Source organism: Mustela erminea, chromosome 16, assembly GCF_009829155.1.
Source record: "Mustela erminea isolate mMusErm1 chromosome 16, mMusErm1.Pri, whole genome shotgun sequence".
NCBI classification, from domain to species: domain Eukaryota; kingdom Metazoa; phylum Chordata; class Mammalia; order Carnivora; family Mustelidae; genus Mustela; species Mustela erminea.
This window is the reverse complement of record NC_045629.1, coordinates 38791692-38808495: the sequence shown is the minus strand read 5'-3', so window position 1 is coordinate 38808495 and position 16804 is coordinate 38791692. Positions and strand designations below refer to the sequence as shown.

The following is a 16804-nucleotide window of genomic DNA, read 5'->3' as shown; positions in this document are numbered from 1 at the left end:
ATGCAAATCTAGGGGCACCTGGGGGTGGCTCAGTCATTTAAGCATCTACCTTCAGCTCAGGTCATGGTCCCAAGGTTCTGGGATCAAGTCCCACATCCAGCTCACAGGGAGTCTGCTTCCCCTTTTCCACTCTGCCTGCTTGTGTTGTCTCTCTCTCTGTCAAATAAATACATAAAATCTTTTTTAAAAAATGCACATCTAAATCTTTATTTAACTGACAACAGAATGGCCCAGGGTTGCATATTTTTAGGGGAAACATTTACTTACAGATTTCAAGCCAAGGATAGTGAATTATCTCTGTTATGAAACCAAGCTCTTCAAGAATACCAAGTTGTTCTGATTTCCCTCCTCATTTCTCATCTATAATGGCCATGAAATTCCAAGGCTATTGTCATTTGTTTGAAGTATTGGTACCCACTGTTATGGGTTTAAGGCAATAAATGTGAAAGTTCAGACACAATGGCAGAATTTCCAGAAAAATCAAATGTATCAAAATTTATGGAGACAGAAAATTTTTAATTTTTCAATTTCAAATGAATTTAATCTATTACCAAAAACATTATTATTAACATTTCCAGACAGAAAAGTCCAGGAAGAAAACAAATCACTTCCCTTCCTTCTGTCACAAATTCCAATTAAAACAGATTTAATAATACAATGAGATACAACTTCTTCTTACCCAAATATTTGTGAAACCTCAGAATGGTATCTGACTGATGTCAGATGTGTATTATCACATAACTACTACTTGCTTTACCTCTTCAGGAAAACTTATTTCTGTAATTTATGAAAAACGGAGCAAATAAAGAAGATTTTATCAGTCTTAAATCCCATATCACAGCTAATTTTAAACCTATCACTTAGGAAGGCAAGGAAATAGTTTTATAATCCTAAATTCCCCAACTAATCATTCCTTCCCAGATTCAAACTTTAAAAACAGTATTTTATAAAGTCTTACTTCTCGTTTTAAAGAAGTTCTGCTTTTCTATAACTTATATTTCTAAACACCAAATGTGAATGACCTTAAAAAGTTTGCTTGTTATACACACTAAACTGAAATAAATTGACTATTTAAAGTATTTTCTCTAGACAGGAGCTATCTTTTAGCTACCAAAGGTGTCTGTATTAGAGATAAGTAGAAAGACAAATACCTAGTGGTACTGAGAAACATCTATGGCATATAAGTTCTTTCTCTTTCTATTGTGTCATTGCAATAATTTGGCAATCGACATGGGTCCCTGGTTCACTCACTAACTGGATAGTCAGCATTTGGGGCATGGTCCCATCTACTTACCAGCATTTTCCAGGGTCTTGGACAATTCTGCATAATACTTAATAGGAAAACATTGAGCATTTTGCTCATTTTAAAAATATTAACAGTATAATTTTTATCCTTTTTCTATGTAAGGTAGAAATTACAATGTAGAGTACAATTTTCCACTGAACCAAAGGAATTTCTCTTTGGCTGACCATATTAGAATAGACAAATGAGCATATAGCAAATCTATCATTCTTTTATCAACTTTAATCTCTTTTTAACCATCTCAGCATGTATTTTCTTTAGGAGCAAGGAGCTTCTAAATGTATCTATATAATTATTGGCATAAACATATTAATTTTAATAGGATAATACTCAGAAATCCTAAATAATGGGTTCCAAGTGGTATGCTGAAATTACCATTTCTGTCTCTGTACTTTCTTTACAATCAGAGCTTAGCTGGTCACAACTCATGTCAGAACTAATCCTAACTACTCCAAAGTCAATTAGCTTTTTGCTAAATCTGATTTTAACTACTTTTATTTTCAGTCACAGAACTACTGTTTCAGTCAAATCACTGTTTCATCCAGCTCCTAAATCAATCTCATATGATAGTCATGCTAGTGATAATAACAATTAACATTTGGATAGCTTTTACTGATGTTCAACTGATGTGCTACCTCCTTTGAGTCTGACCTCAATGGCATGAGGCAGAAAAGGCAGGTACGTTAGGTATTGTCATTTGAAAGATTGAGACGGTATAGTTCAGAACATTTAACGACATGTTCAAGGTCACACAGCTCACCCCACCCCGTGTACTTCGCATTATACTACATTGTATTCTCCTGGGTTCCTAATTTCTCCTGGATCCCAGTGTTTAAGATGACATTAGCAGAACTATTGTAGGGGAGTAATTTCAGAAGCAAAAATGAGTGACACTTGCAACCCTATTTGTTTTCAGATTTTACAGTAGAATCTCAAAACTTCAAGAAGTGATACTGAAGTTTTCTCAGCATATCGGAGGTCACTAATTGAGCGTGGAGAGACTGCTGAAAGTGAACTTTTGACTGCTGAGTGGTGCCATTATTCCATCATTCCTGATTTCTCCATCCCCAACTCCACACCACACATGCTGTTTGGGATAGAGAAAATCAGGCCACAAGCACAAACCAACAATGTTAATAGTAAAAAATCAGTTTGGAGATCTATGTAAACTGAACTGACTGTCTTTGACTTATAAGTAATGCTACATTATATTTGTAAATGACAAAGACTCAATGCTAGAAATTTTTTCTGGAAAAAACTGAATATTTTTGGAAAATTTAGCTAGCTAATCTGTCAAGCCATATCCTAAATATTAACTAAAATTGTTTTGTAGAAATCAGTTCTGATTAGATGGTTGTTTTAGGCAAGCCTAATTATAAATGTGTTATTATAGGGAAGTCACACAAATGTTGTGTTAATAGGTAGTGTGTGCCACCTTTTATTTAGATCTTCATTTCAACAAAATGCATCCTTTCTCACTAACTGCTCTAAAATCTATAATTATTAATCCACAGGGCTGAATTAGAGAGACGTAAATTATCTAGCTATCGGGCACAGAAATTCAAGCAAAGGTAAATACAAACTGTTATTGAGCAAACTTACTTTACTGGTTTTATAAAGATGAAAAGCCTGGGGAAAAATTCAGGTTACTTGTGGAAGGATTTTCAAGGGATGGTGAATTTTGGAGAACAGTTTAGACTAAATAGAAACATAATAAAACAGTCCCTTGCCTTCCTTCCTTCAGATACTCATGTTGATTCCATTCACCTCCCTGCTTGTCTTTGCCCTGCACCTTTTTAATCTCATTGGGTCAAGAGGCTGAAATTAGGAAATTATCCCTGTTGGGGCACTAGTACCATCCTGACAGTCTGCAAGAGCCCAGAGTCATTCGAAAAACAGTGTTTATCATTCAAATAGATAACACAAGCACAAATTATAAGATTCAAAATGTGCAAATACAAGAATTTAAGTTTTTTCCCTTTTCCAACTCCAGTTTACCACATTTGCCTTTATGGTAATAATCATGACAAGCCAGTGTTTGAAGAGCCTTCCTAAATTACCTTTTGCTGTTTGAAGCCTATGTATTCAAAATGCATTAGAATATAGAACATTTGTTACTTGTAATTCTGGACTTATTAAAACTTCTCCTTACAAAAATTCTAATGTTCTCATATTGTGCACATTTTTTTTTTTTTTACTATAATTTAAAGTGCGGTAAACTTCCACTTCAAGTCTCTCCTGTTAGCAATTATTTGGAACAGAAGCCTTTAAATGGAATTAGAAAAGATAAGGAAAGAAATAGTGGAGAAGCAGTAGAGAGTTTGGAATGGAGATTTATTTTTATTATTATTATTTTTAAGATTTTATTTATTTATTAGCAAGCAAGAGAGAGAGCAGGAGCAAAGGACGGGGCAGAAGGAGAGGGAGAAGCAGACTCCCCAGGGCTCTGGGATCAAGTCCTGAACCCAAGGCAGATATTTAACCAACCGAGCCACCCAGGCAATGCAAATTAAGGAGAAATAAAACTACAAGAGGAATAAATAAACCTAGATCCTAAAACCACTGATGCATCTGGAAGGAAAGGAGCTGAAATATACTAGGGTTTCCTGCCCAATACTTGGGTATCACAGATAATGAGCAGAGACTAAGAAACCTATACTGAGCTATGTCATTTATATAAAGGCTACCTATGGGCTCTTCTATCCATATTATTATTTCTAATTCTGAAAATTAGAAATCTTCAACTCTGTATCATAAAGCCAGATAGTATTTTTTTTTTAAGATTTTATTTATTTATTTGTCAGAGAGAGAGAGAGCACGAGCACAGGCAGACAGAGTGGCAGGCAGAGGCAGAGGGAGAATTAGGCTCCCTGTCGAGCAAGGAGCCCGATGTGGGACTCGATCCCAGGACGCTGGGATCATGACCTGAGCCGAAGGCAGCCCCTTAACCAACTGAGCCACCCAGGCATTTCAAGCCAGATAGTATTAAACATAAACAGATTCATAAACAAAATGCTTATCTGAAATAATACAAACATATGCTTGTCATTGAACCGATGAGAGGTGAGTATAACAGTATAAGAGTCTGTGACAGTAAATTTTCTGTCATCATAACTGGATTGAGGGATATCCAGATAGCTGGTAAAATGATTTCTGAGTATGTCTGTGAGGGTATCTCTGAAAGAGATTAGCATTTGAATCTGTTCACTGAATTAAGATACCCCTTCACCAATGTGGTGGGAATCATCCAATCCCTGAAGGGCTACAACAGAACAAAAGGGTAGGGGAAGGGAAAATTTTCCCTCCCTCCCTCTCTCTCTCTCTGCTTCCCCTCTCTACCTTACCCTCTCCTTGAGCAGAAATGTTCTTCTTCTGCTTTTGAACAGCAGAGCTCTGAGACAACACCAGGCCTGGTTCTCATGACTTCAGGCTCTGCATTATAGTACTGACTAGCTTTCTAGAGTTTCCAGCTTGCAGATACATGATTGTGGTACTTTTGGGGCCTCCGTAACAGTGTGAGCCAATCCCTGTTATTTACCTATCATCTGTCTATCATCTATCTATATCCATTGATTCCATTTTTTCCCCCTAGGGAACCTTGACTAATACAGAGCCTGTAAATTTCCTAACAGGGAAAGAATGGTTCTTACTGGAAGTTTCCCTTTTATTGGCTTATAGACCCACAAAATACATTGTAAAGATATTCCTTCTTCAACAATCTTCTGAATTTGTTGACTTCTGTAGGCAATAAAGTGAAATGATGGTTGTAGTTTCCTGGATTATAACTTTTTGGAAGTGGGCATTGTAGCTATGTTTACCTGGGAAGTGTGAATTGGGTGGTTAGTTAGGTGATTACTTGGACTGGAGTGGCTTATTTGGTGGCAGTCTCTGAAGTGATTAAGACTTCTCAAATCATACCCTAGTCACCCATCTTCTCCCCTAATGCATTCGATTAGTCACTACCTTGAACTTGGCCACTTCCATTAAGATTCATACCCACTTTGTCCCCAAAACAGCTGTCAGGTATGGGTGTTTCTCTCAGGAACCACCCGTGGCCACAAGAAGTACTCTCCCCTCACACTACTAGCATGGGCCTAAAGGAAAGTTCTAGCTCTCTTCCAGATCACTGTGACTTGCTCAGCAATGTAAAGACCTGTTGTCCTCTAAGCTATACCCTTTTTCCTTCTTTTCCTGCATTTAGCCATCTACCAACAGGGGCTGGAACTTACCACTCTTTGCCTTGAGCGTCCCTTTATTTGTTCTTTATTTGTTCTCCTCTGTGATTTGGTAGGAAAGGAGATGGTATGAAACCTGCCTTTGTTTTTGTCATACTTTGTGAGCTTTATCTCCATAAAAGTGCACTGAACTTTTTTAAAGTCTTCAAACCAAAATATTGGCATTTAATACAACCAGTACAGATACCAAATATAGAGTATTACTATTACATATTTACAAAATTGTAATTATAAGGTTTTTGAAAACATATAAAACACTTTTCCAGAACTTCATATGTTTACTGGAAATCTGCCTTTCACCATAATTTCTTACAAGGTTTCTTTATTGCCTTTTCTTATAGCAATAAGAGTTTTCAGAAACATCACTCTCTGATTGGGGTGGGATTTCTGCTTTTGTTTTCTTTTTTAATATTTTATTTATTTATTTCAGAGAGAGAGAGAGAGAAGAGAGAGCACACAAGCATGAGCAGCGGGGGAAGAAAGGGCTGAGAGAGAAAGAGGCTCCCCTCTGAGTAGGGAGACTGATGCAGGGCATAATCCCAGGACTCTGGGATCATGACCTGAGCCAAAGCAGATACTTAACTGACTGAGCCCCCTAGGCATTCCTCATTTTTTACATTTAGTGTCAGGCCTGTGTAAAAATGCTTTACACAGAGCTTACTCTGGCAATCAATACAGTTGTGTATTAAAGGAGCTTCAGCTAATAGGTTAATACACTTGCACTAGGTCCTTAATGTGTACCAAGCATTGGAGTATCATTTAGAAGTAAAATAATAACTATGGCGTACCCTTATTTTAAAAAGACTTAGAGTCCCTTGGGGGATATAAAAAGAAAAAGACTGCCAGCATTATGGATACAGAACAGGTAAAATTTGGAGGAAACAGATGTCAGACAGCCTTTGAGGAAAGTACTATGTACACTCAACCTTCACCTCCAAGTAACTGTAGTCAGCAAGAGGAAGGAGGTGCGCATGGAGGACATATATACATAGGAAGAAGCATGAGTGAGGTACTTATTTATATGTATTTAGCATTCCAATAAGAATTTGCTGCTGCTTGAGCAAACAAATGAGGTGGGATCTGCTGTTGGACGAGCTTGAGAGATGAACCAGGATCAGCTCATGGAGAACTGCATGCCAAACCAAGGTATTTGGCTTTATTATTTAAGTAGCCCCATGGAAGAAATGAAATAATATTCTTTAGACCGGTTTCAGAGAACTGATCTGTTTGTGGGCTGGCTGCAGAATTGAAGGGACAAGTGTTAATACAAACCTGTGAGTTGTGTTTATGAAACTCAGGGAGAGAGATCTTCAACTACAAGTAGATGTGAACAGTACTAAAACCATATTTTCAACATTAAAAGAATCCTCTCCATTTTTAGAAAATATAGTAACAGTGAATTCCACAAATGTCAACAAGAAGATTAACCAAAGTGATGTTTTTGAAAACTATTTAAACAGCCCTCGGGGTACTGTTTTCGAATGTAAAATATTAGTTTGACTGTCAATATGTAATTTCAGTGAAACGCCTTTTAAATGAAAGAAAAATAAGCCATTGTTTGTTAAGGAGAATACCAACTGCTACCCTAAGCTCAATTTATAGGAAAGTTTGGAAAATAAAATAACAGAGTATATTACCTATGAAGGCCATACAGTTTCTAACATGAGATAAGCCTGAATATAAGACAGGCATTTGTTTGAACTGATTGATGTATATAGCTGCCTAACACAGTGAACTGGAGAAACATCGCCATTTCTGCTTTCTTCCTTTCCTAGCCAACCCCCATGCCTTTTTTTTTTTTTTTTTAAACAGTAAGCTCATTTATTATACTGGAGCCCTTTGAATATGAACTTCAAAGAAGAACTAATATGCTTGGAAGGCAGCCTTATAACTAACACTGAAACTTTTCTACGCATAATTCTTTTTTTTTTAATGTCACTATATGTAGGACAAATCTTAATGATGTGTGTCTGTGGAAAAGAAATATTTATATAAAAACACATATACAAGAGATTGCAGTTTTTCTTCACTATTCAAATTTTTCAGTACACAGTAATTTCATGTGAAAATAAAGTACATATTACTTAATCCTAAAATGCTTTTTGGGCATTCTGATAATGGGTTTTTGGCTTTGAATAGGAGCTGAGGAAAGAAATAGAAATATGGAATAATTCGAATTTAAATACTACCAGGCAGTTTGCATCTGTAATCCAAAGCGCAGTAGGAGTAATGCTGTTGACCCAGCGCAGTGCAGGAGGGACCATTCAGAAGCCTGGGACAGCAGTGGGTCCGAGATACACAACTTATGCCTGACAGGTAAAGAAGTGCTGGGTTCTGAGAGAGGTATACTCATGTAGCAGGAGCCTATCCAGGACACTCCAAATCTATAATAAAATCATAAGAGCAGTATCAGATTGTGGGGAAGATAATTAAATATTGCAAACCTGGGGATATACCCATTTATAAACAGAACAATTCTGCCCAAGTTCTCTTTAACTGAGTGTTTTATCTATTGCCATTTTAAGATGGCATTGGGTATCTTAAAGGTGTTATTTGTTTTCCGATAATTATTTTCTGAAACATAAATATTCTGTTTCCACATTTAAATTCTAAGTTTTGGCATGATTTAATCATCTTCATGCAAATGCCTTTCTTACACTACTACAAGAACAAGGTAATATATAGCACCATGGATTACATACTTACTATCTACCAGGGACTATACAAAGGGTTTCCAAGCATTACCTAATTTGTTCTTCATGATAACTCTTGCTGGTAAGTACTATTGAGGAAAAAGAAATTATTTCTCCATGGTCACAAACCTCATGAGTAATGGAATCAAAATTAGAATCACGTCTGGCAGAACTTGAGCAGAAGAATGTAACTACCAAGATTTAAATACTCTGCTAAACGTCATCCTTTACAAAATAATATCCTGAAGTGATTTCAAGTTTTTCCTTTAGTTGGAGGATTGAGAATACTAAATAGGAATAGCAAAAAATAGCTGCAAGGAAACAAGCAACCCAATTTTAATAAAATAAATTGACCTCTTTTTCATTAGTAGTCACTTTGCCTATAATATTGTAAAGATAAATGAATATTCAAAACTTCTTGCTCTACCTGTATGGCAATGGGCAGACTTCTAGTCCAAGATGGTAACCTGATGGTTTCGTTTGCTACCTTTAGTTCTTTAAATCACATTGAAAGCAACAGATACAGAAAAAAAAAAAAAACTATAGGTTGCTGCAAAATAGAGAAAAGGGAGATCCATAGAAAATAATGCATTTTATGATTTGTGCATGTGTGGTTTGTAGTAGTTCTTATGGGAATGACCTGAAAACAGAGGCAGAGAACAAGCATCAGAGCCCTGTGTAGGAGCAGGTTGCCACAGAGGTGAGTATCAGAGGTCAACCCAAATGCAAATTGGAAAAAAAATGTCTAGCCTCAGAGTCAGCAAGAACTGGAAGTAAGAGCAGGCCTTAGGGCAAGTAACTGGATAATGAATTGAAAGATAGCTAGATCTGGGCCAGAACAGCCCCAGTGTATACAACAAAACTGCTGAGATATTGGCTTCCAGAAAAGCTTAGTAAACACAACTGTATAATTAATTATTGGAAACATTCTCCCTTTCAGGGATCTTAGGACATGCATTAGCTGGAAAGTGGAAGAGGAGTAGAGAACGAGGCACTCAAGATGCACCCATAGGTGCACCTAAATGCAAAGTTTCAGTTTTCTTGGTTTATTCCACTCCATTTATCCTGAAAGAAATCCAGTCTATTGGTACAACCGGTCTGTATTTTCACAGAGCTGTATTTTCAGAATACCCCTTCAAAAAGGATAGATGAACCTTTTAAATTACACTATGGGGATGCAACCAGCAAGATGTGGGATAACTTACATAGAATGGTGATCTAGTTTCTTCAATACAGACGGAAAAAAAAATTGCAGTCAATCCATTGCACTGTTTTTCAAACTTTGTTTTTTTTAAACTTTGCTTTAAATTATTTTAAACTTTGACTGCCCACAATAGAAAAAATTGTCACTTTATACACACAAATCCCATGTACAATCACATAAGTGTGCACAATAATACTGTATAACCCAAACAGACATTTCACATAATAGCATTTATACTTGCCATATGGTAATGTACTTTATTTTCCTGTCCTTTTTATTCTACTTTATTTCCTTATAAAAATGATTTCCGTGATGCTCTAAGTTATTTTCCATTTGCCCTAATGAATTATAACCCAAGTTTGCAAAATGCTAGCTATAATAGTTTTCCCGGTTCTTAACATTTATAAATATTCAGCTATAGTGTTAATAATTTATGTATTTTTCAGTCAAATGAATTTAGAAATATTTAGAAGTAGCAGAATAGGTATTTTTCAAAAGAAGAAAGATATAGGTAAATAAAATACATTAAGTCTACTGCTGGAGATTTTAATATATCACAGAAATATAGAAAGGAATTACAAATAAAGGGGAAAATACCTGTATGGCAAAATGAGGGAAAAAATAGAACTGATAAACAAAATCTAATTGCTTATTTGGAAAACATTAGAGTAATTAATTACCATTGATATAATAAACCTGTGAAGATTATACCAAATAAAACTGAGAAATAAAAAAGTAAACATAGCAATCGATACAAATCTATTTTGCAATCATTTTGAAAAACAATGCAGCTTTACGACAACTAAAACGGATAATTCCTAGAGAAATAAAAACCATCAAACTGAAACAAGACATCAAGAAGTTGAACAACCAATTCAGGAAAAGACAAATAGAAAACGATCAACTACTAAAAATCACAGTGCAAGAAATTATACCCAAGTGAATAATTGACTTAAACTACTAAGAATAACTATTACACAAATCTGGTCTCAAGTAGAGGGAAGGATGAAATGTCTCTCAAATATGGCACTGATCCTAAAACCTGACAATGGCAGCAAGAAAGGCAAAAGAGTGGTCTACTGGTAAATGCAACAGTCAAATAAGTTCAGAGTAAACAGCAGCTGGGAACACTTTAATGAAGACTTTACTTCAGGAACGTACAAATGGCTTAATATAATGGAATTCTTAAAACATAATACATAACATGATTGAATAGTCAAGATAAGCATAGGATTTTTTGCAATGCCATTTAACAACTCATTTAATTAATTTGTTTATTATAAAATAAACAACAAAAAATGATTATATAACTATAATCCAGAGAAAAACACCATAGTTTGAGTGTGTACTATATTCTTTCAAACATTTTCATATAGAGTACATAATAAAATAGAGTATGATTATGCCCTATACCTTCAGTTGCCCCCACCAGATTCCTTCTATTATTCTGCATTCTGCTTTCTACTGCTAGATCAGCTGAGGGGAATAGAGTAAAGGAAAGATACTGGTTCTTCTGATTTCCTCCCTGTGTGGGCTTAATTGCATCCCTCAGTAGTTGGTCACTACTCCTCTCGAGGTTGTCTGCTCTGCGTGACTGTCTTTATAGGTTCACATGATCTCTTTGTTATCTATTTTTGTGTAATGAATTACCCCTCTTAGAATATAAAAGAAATAAACTCTTAATGTAACTCACACACTTTGTGGTCAAGAATCCAGGATTGGTTTACTTCGGTGCCTCTGCCTTGGGGACTCATGTGAGGTTATAGTCAATCTCTTGGCTGGAGCTTCAGGCACTGAGATTTATTGGGGCCGAAAAATATTCTGACAAATTCACTTCTGTGACTGTGGGCAGCCTTCAGTTATTTATAGGCTGTTGGGCTGAGGACATCAGTTCCTCTCCACGTCCTGTGGGTCCCTCCTCATAGCATGGCAGTTTGCTTGCCCTGGTTCAATGAGAGAGACCATGGCAGACACCTGGTTCATGATGAGAGACCATGGTAGTGAACAAGAGGGAGCCAAAATGAAAGCCACAGTCTTTTAATATCTAACTTTGATGTGACATCCCATCACTTCTGCTGTGTTCATTCATTAGAAGTGAGTCACAAAGTACAGTCCACACTCAAGGGGAAAGGGAAGCAGGTGAGAATTATTGGGGCTTATCACAGAACTGCCTACCATTCTCTCATTTCATGTCCTGGAATTGAGTCCCACGTTGGGCTCCTTGCTCAGCAGGAAGCCTGCTTCTCCCTCTCCCACTTCCCTTGCTTGTGTTCCCTCTCTCGTTAAGTCTCTCTTTGGCAAGTAAATAAATTCTTTAAAATAAAATAAATTAAATTAAATCAAATTTATTTGAGTTATATAAATATATATACATATATATATCTGACTGACAAAGATAAATACTATATTTACACATGGGGATTTCATGTTGGATCTGGTATATTATTAAATATACACATATAGTTTTTTTTTTTTAATGTTTTTGGCTTTTTATTTTTAGCGGAGATGTTTATTTCTCAGAGAACTCTCCCTGCCTGACTCCTCGTCTTTTTTTTTTTTTTTACATTTTTTATTTTTTATAAACATATATTTTTATCCCCAGGGGTACAGGTCTGTGAATCACCAGGTTTACACACTTCACAGCACTCACCAAAGCACATACCCTCCCCAATGTCCATAATCCCACCCCCTTCTCCCAACCTCCCTCCCCCCAGCAACCCTCAGTTTGTTTTGTGAGATTAAGAGTCACTTATGGTTTGTCTCCCTCCCAATTCCATCTTGTTTCATTGATTCTTCTTCTACCCACTTAAGCCCCCATGTTGCATCACCACTTCCTCATATCAGGGAGATCATATGATAGTTGTCTTTCTCCGCTCGACTTATTTCGCTAAGCATGATACACATATAGTTTTATAAAAATCAGCTTATAAAATAAATCTATTAAAAATTATAACTTTGGGGCACCTGGGTGGATCAGTGGGTTAAAGCCTCTGCCTTCAGCTCATGTCATGATCCCACAGTCCTGGGATAGAGCCCCACATTGGGTTAAAGCCTCTGCTTTCAGCTCAGGTCATGATCCCAGAGTCCTGGGATCGAGCCCCACATCGGACTCTCTGCTCAGCAGGGAGCCTGCTTTCCTTCCTCTCTCTCTGTCTGCCTCTCTGCCTACTTGTGATCTCTCTCTCTGTCAAATAAATAAAGGAAAAAAATTATAACTTCATTTTACTTTACATATTATAAGCTTCTTACATGTCAATATTCATTTCATACTCTTCAATAGTACGATGATAATCCATTTCATAGATGTTTGGGTATTAATTTAACAAATTCCTTATCAAACACTTAATATGGTTCCAGATCTTTGGTTTTATATTAAATCAAAGTATGGAAGTGAAATTTCTCGGTCTGAGGGCATATGCATATTTAAGGCTTAAGGTATGTAGAATCAAATTGCTTTCAAGAAAGATTTTGCTGGTATATATTTCCACAAGAAGAGTGTATGAATGAATGTTTTTATATATCTTTCATTATATTGCATATTACCCTTCTTTAATATTTATCAATTTGACATTTTAGACATGCTCTTTTTATTTTAATTTACATTTTAAAATTTTTATGAAGTTGAAGAGTTTTCATATAGGCTATTAGTATGCTTAGGTGTTAGAAAATTAGTTTATTTTTCTGACTGATTTTTAAGTTTTCATTTACTGAAGATAATATCTCTTTGCCACATTTTTTTTATAATACTTTGTTCTAGGTTTTATTTTATCTTCTTGATTTTATAAGTGTCTTTCAAAATATCTTCAAAATTTTTGTTCAAAAAACTGCCCTTTAGAGTTGCTACTTTTCATACTATTTCAAGTTTAATAACTTGTTTTCCTTCACAGATATTTACCTCTATTTTCTTTTAGTGTGTTTACAATTTACTTTAAGGTACTTAGCGCTTCAACCTTTCTCTTTATTTACATAAAATCATCACCAGCTACCCCGTTGCTATTGTTAGATTTGCGAGTTTTTCTAAACTCTTAATTCTCCCTCATCTCTCTTTTCCATCTGACAAAGCTTAAATTGTACTCAGATCTCTAGTCTTAATTTTACTTTATCTTTATTTTTAAGTAATCTCCACAATAAACATGGGGCTTAAACTCACAACTCAGATAGCCAGAGTCCCATCCTTACTTACTGAGTCAGCCAGCTGCCCCTTCTTTTGAGTGGAGATCATGTAATGTAAGATGATGTGTAATGATTTTTTGACTTGTGTAGACATTTAGCACAAATGATAAACTTTTATTGTGCTAAGCTATTGAAATGTTTGTGTTGACTGTTACTGTCACACATCCTATTATATTCTGACTAATTATAGGTAACAAGTTAATCAAAGGGTGACTTAAGCAAAGTCTCTTTAAATGTGCGCCTAAGAAGATGAGGATTGGTTTCCAAATTTTTTAAGGAGGGTAAAACATATGGCTGACTAATCAAAACTCTGCAGGCAACTAATAAATCAAAATGATGTCACATCTTCCACTGAAGCAAATTGCTGAATGACAACCCTAAGGAACATTAAGATTAATTTTAAAAGTTTGTCAATCAACTCTATAAATATTCATACAGCAAAACAGCATGATCAGTTATTTTCAGCACTCTACCGGGTCCTGAATTCATAACTTACAGCTGAAGTCAGTACATATGCATACTTTGTGTAAGTGCACTTTTCTCCTTGGCAGTTGGTTTTCTTTCCTCTTAAACACACTGAAGCATACACCTCCCATCCAAAAGACTAGGTTCCTACTGAGGATAGAGAATTTGGATCTGTCACCAACAGGGAAAATTCTTCGCTCTTTCAGGAAAACATGAAAATAAAATTGAAACTTGCCATGGGGAATAGGAACAAATTTACCAGATTGGGAAGGTTTTGCCCAGGAAGAGCTCTCAGGTTAGTTGCTAAACATGGCTACAAAGTAGCTTGTGTCTCCTGTGGCTAGCTGCTACTGAGTTTAAACAGTGATGATAGGTAAAAGATGGTGGAGTGTGGGGTAATGTTAAGTGAAATAAGTCGATCAGAGAAAGACAATTTCACTCACATGTGGGATTTAAGAAACAAAACAAACAAGCAAAGTGGGGAAAACAAAAAGAGACAAAGCAAGGAACAGACTCAACTACTACTACGGAGAACAAACTGATGGATACCAGAGGGGAGGAGGGTGGAGACATTGGTAAAATGGGTGATGGGGATCAAGGAGTGCACTGGGGATGAGCACTGGGTAATAAATGGAATTGTTGAGTATAGTATACCTGAAACTAATATAACACTGTATATTAATTATCCTGGAATTAAAATAAATTAAATGAAAGAAGTAAAAAAAAAAAAAAAAAGAAAATAAAAGAAAAAAAGAATATCCAAAAATATTGGGGCACCTCGATGGCTAGTCAGCTGAACGTCTGCCTTCAGCTCAGGTCAAGATCCTGAGGTCCTGGGATCCCACGGTACTTTGGGCTCCCTGCTCAGTGGGGAGCCTACTTCTCTTCTCTTTGCCCCTCCACACCCACTCATGCTCTCTCTCTCTCAAATAAATAAATACAATCTTAAAAATATATATATTTGGGCTTAACTCGAGAATCAACATTATGGGTAAAATTGGATACAGAATTTAATTTTCATATCTACTTGTAGATGTTCAAGTAGGGCAAATTTCTTATGTATTTTTTTTTTTTAGCCTCTGATAAGCAGTTAAGTTACTTTTTACTACAATGTTGATTTTCACATGGAATATTCTGTATCAGCATCTGATAAGATTCTCATACTTTGTAGTAACAAAGAAACTACTCAATTTCCATTTAATGAATGACGCTTTAAGGAAAATGCAAGAATGTGAAGTATTAGCCCATTACTGTCTCAAATAACTCTATGAGTATCTTATATATTGTTAGTTTTGGTGAAATTTACTGTGACAATATTTTACTTGGGTCATTGACCTAGTTGTTTATAGACACTATCCACCTCCCACCCATAATAGTACTGTCCTATCTATAGCTAGCTACACATGTAATTTTAATTGTTCTAGTGGCCACACTAAAACATGTAAAATAAAGGTAGAATTAATTTTAATAATATACCTTATTTAACCTGACATATCTAAAATCTTAATAAGTGTTTTAAATTTTTGTTTTTAAGATTTTACTTGAGAGGGAGAGAGCAGGAATTGGGTGAGGGGCAGAGGGAAAAGCAGACTCGCCACTGAGCAGGAAGCCCAATGCAGGACTCAATCCCAGTGCTCCAGAATCATGATCTGAGTAGAAGGCAGATGCTTAACCGACTAAACCATCCAGGTACCCCCTAATGAGATTTAATAAAGTATATAATAAAGATTTAATAAGATTTAATGAAAGTATTAATAATATATTTTATTATTTTTAAATTAGTGGGGGGTGGAAATCCAGTGTGTTTTACCTGTAACAAATTTTAGTTTGAGCTAGTTACATTTCAAGTGTACCTTATTGGACACTACAACTTATATTATTCCTTCATTCATACCTTTATTAATACATTTTTAGCCACTTAAACTGACATTCATTTTCTGTGTTCTTTTCTTATATGCCATCAGTTAGTTTCTAGTCCATACAGCCCCCTGGTCTATAATCTTTATTAAGATGATACTTTATTGTTTTTAGAAATCTATTTATACCATGATTGAAGAAAAATGAACAGGTAATGAACTGCACAAACTTAAAAATTATAATTTGGTAAGTTTTTACATATTTATATAAAAGAGGAACCACCACAGAAATCAATATGATGAAGATAGCTATCTCCACAGCCATTCCTCATTTTCTTTGTAGTCTTGTTCTATAGCTCATTCCTGCTTGTGCTTTCTCTTCTTCTCTCACTCTCTGTCTGTCTAATAAATAAATTCTTAAAAAAAAAAAAAAAGAGGAGAACTAATGATGGAAAAAACAAAAGCAGTAGCAAAGAAAATAAATAAGAAAAGAATATTAGGAGAATATAAGGGGCATTTAAAAAGCAACATTTGCAAGTTTGGTTGGGGTGGTTAGTAAGAGGAAACATGGTCTAGAAAAGGCTCAGCTTATTAGTTTGGACATCTGGGTATGTACTGATGACATTGATGGCCACAGCTGGCACACAAATACCAGGCAACATGTGTGTGTGCTCCAGAAGCATATGGCTATAGGCTTATATACAATTTCTGTTTTATTAGCTCTAATAATATCCATTTGCTCTCACTCAAGAAAACATATTATAATGTAAGTGAATAAAAGGATTTTTATTATAAGGATTTACTTGAATCTCTTCTGTATAATTTGTAAATTTTAGTACTTGATTGGTAACAAATTTTGTGTGGCATTTCTTGCA

General features: G+C 35.6%; 1 long non-coding RNA gene across 1 annotated transcript in view; it reads right to left on the bottom strand.

Annotated features, from left to right (window-relative positions):
- Positions 1-315: 315 nt before the first annotated feature.
- The window catches only part of LOC116575457, a 28411-nt gene continuing 11922 nt past the window's right edge, over positions 316-16804 (bottom strand). The window contains exons 2-3 of the long non-coding RNA XR_004279785.1: positions 7728-7922; positions 316-417 (exon numbers count right to left, since the gene is read on the bottom strand). This is a non-coding gene — a long non-coding RNA (uncharacterized LOC116575457). The remainder of the gene's footprint in view (positions 418-7727; positions 7923-16804) is intronic.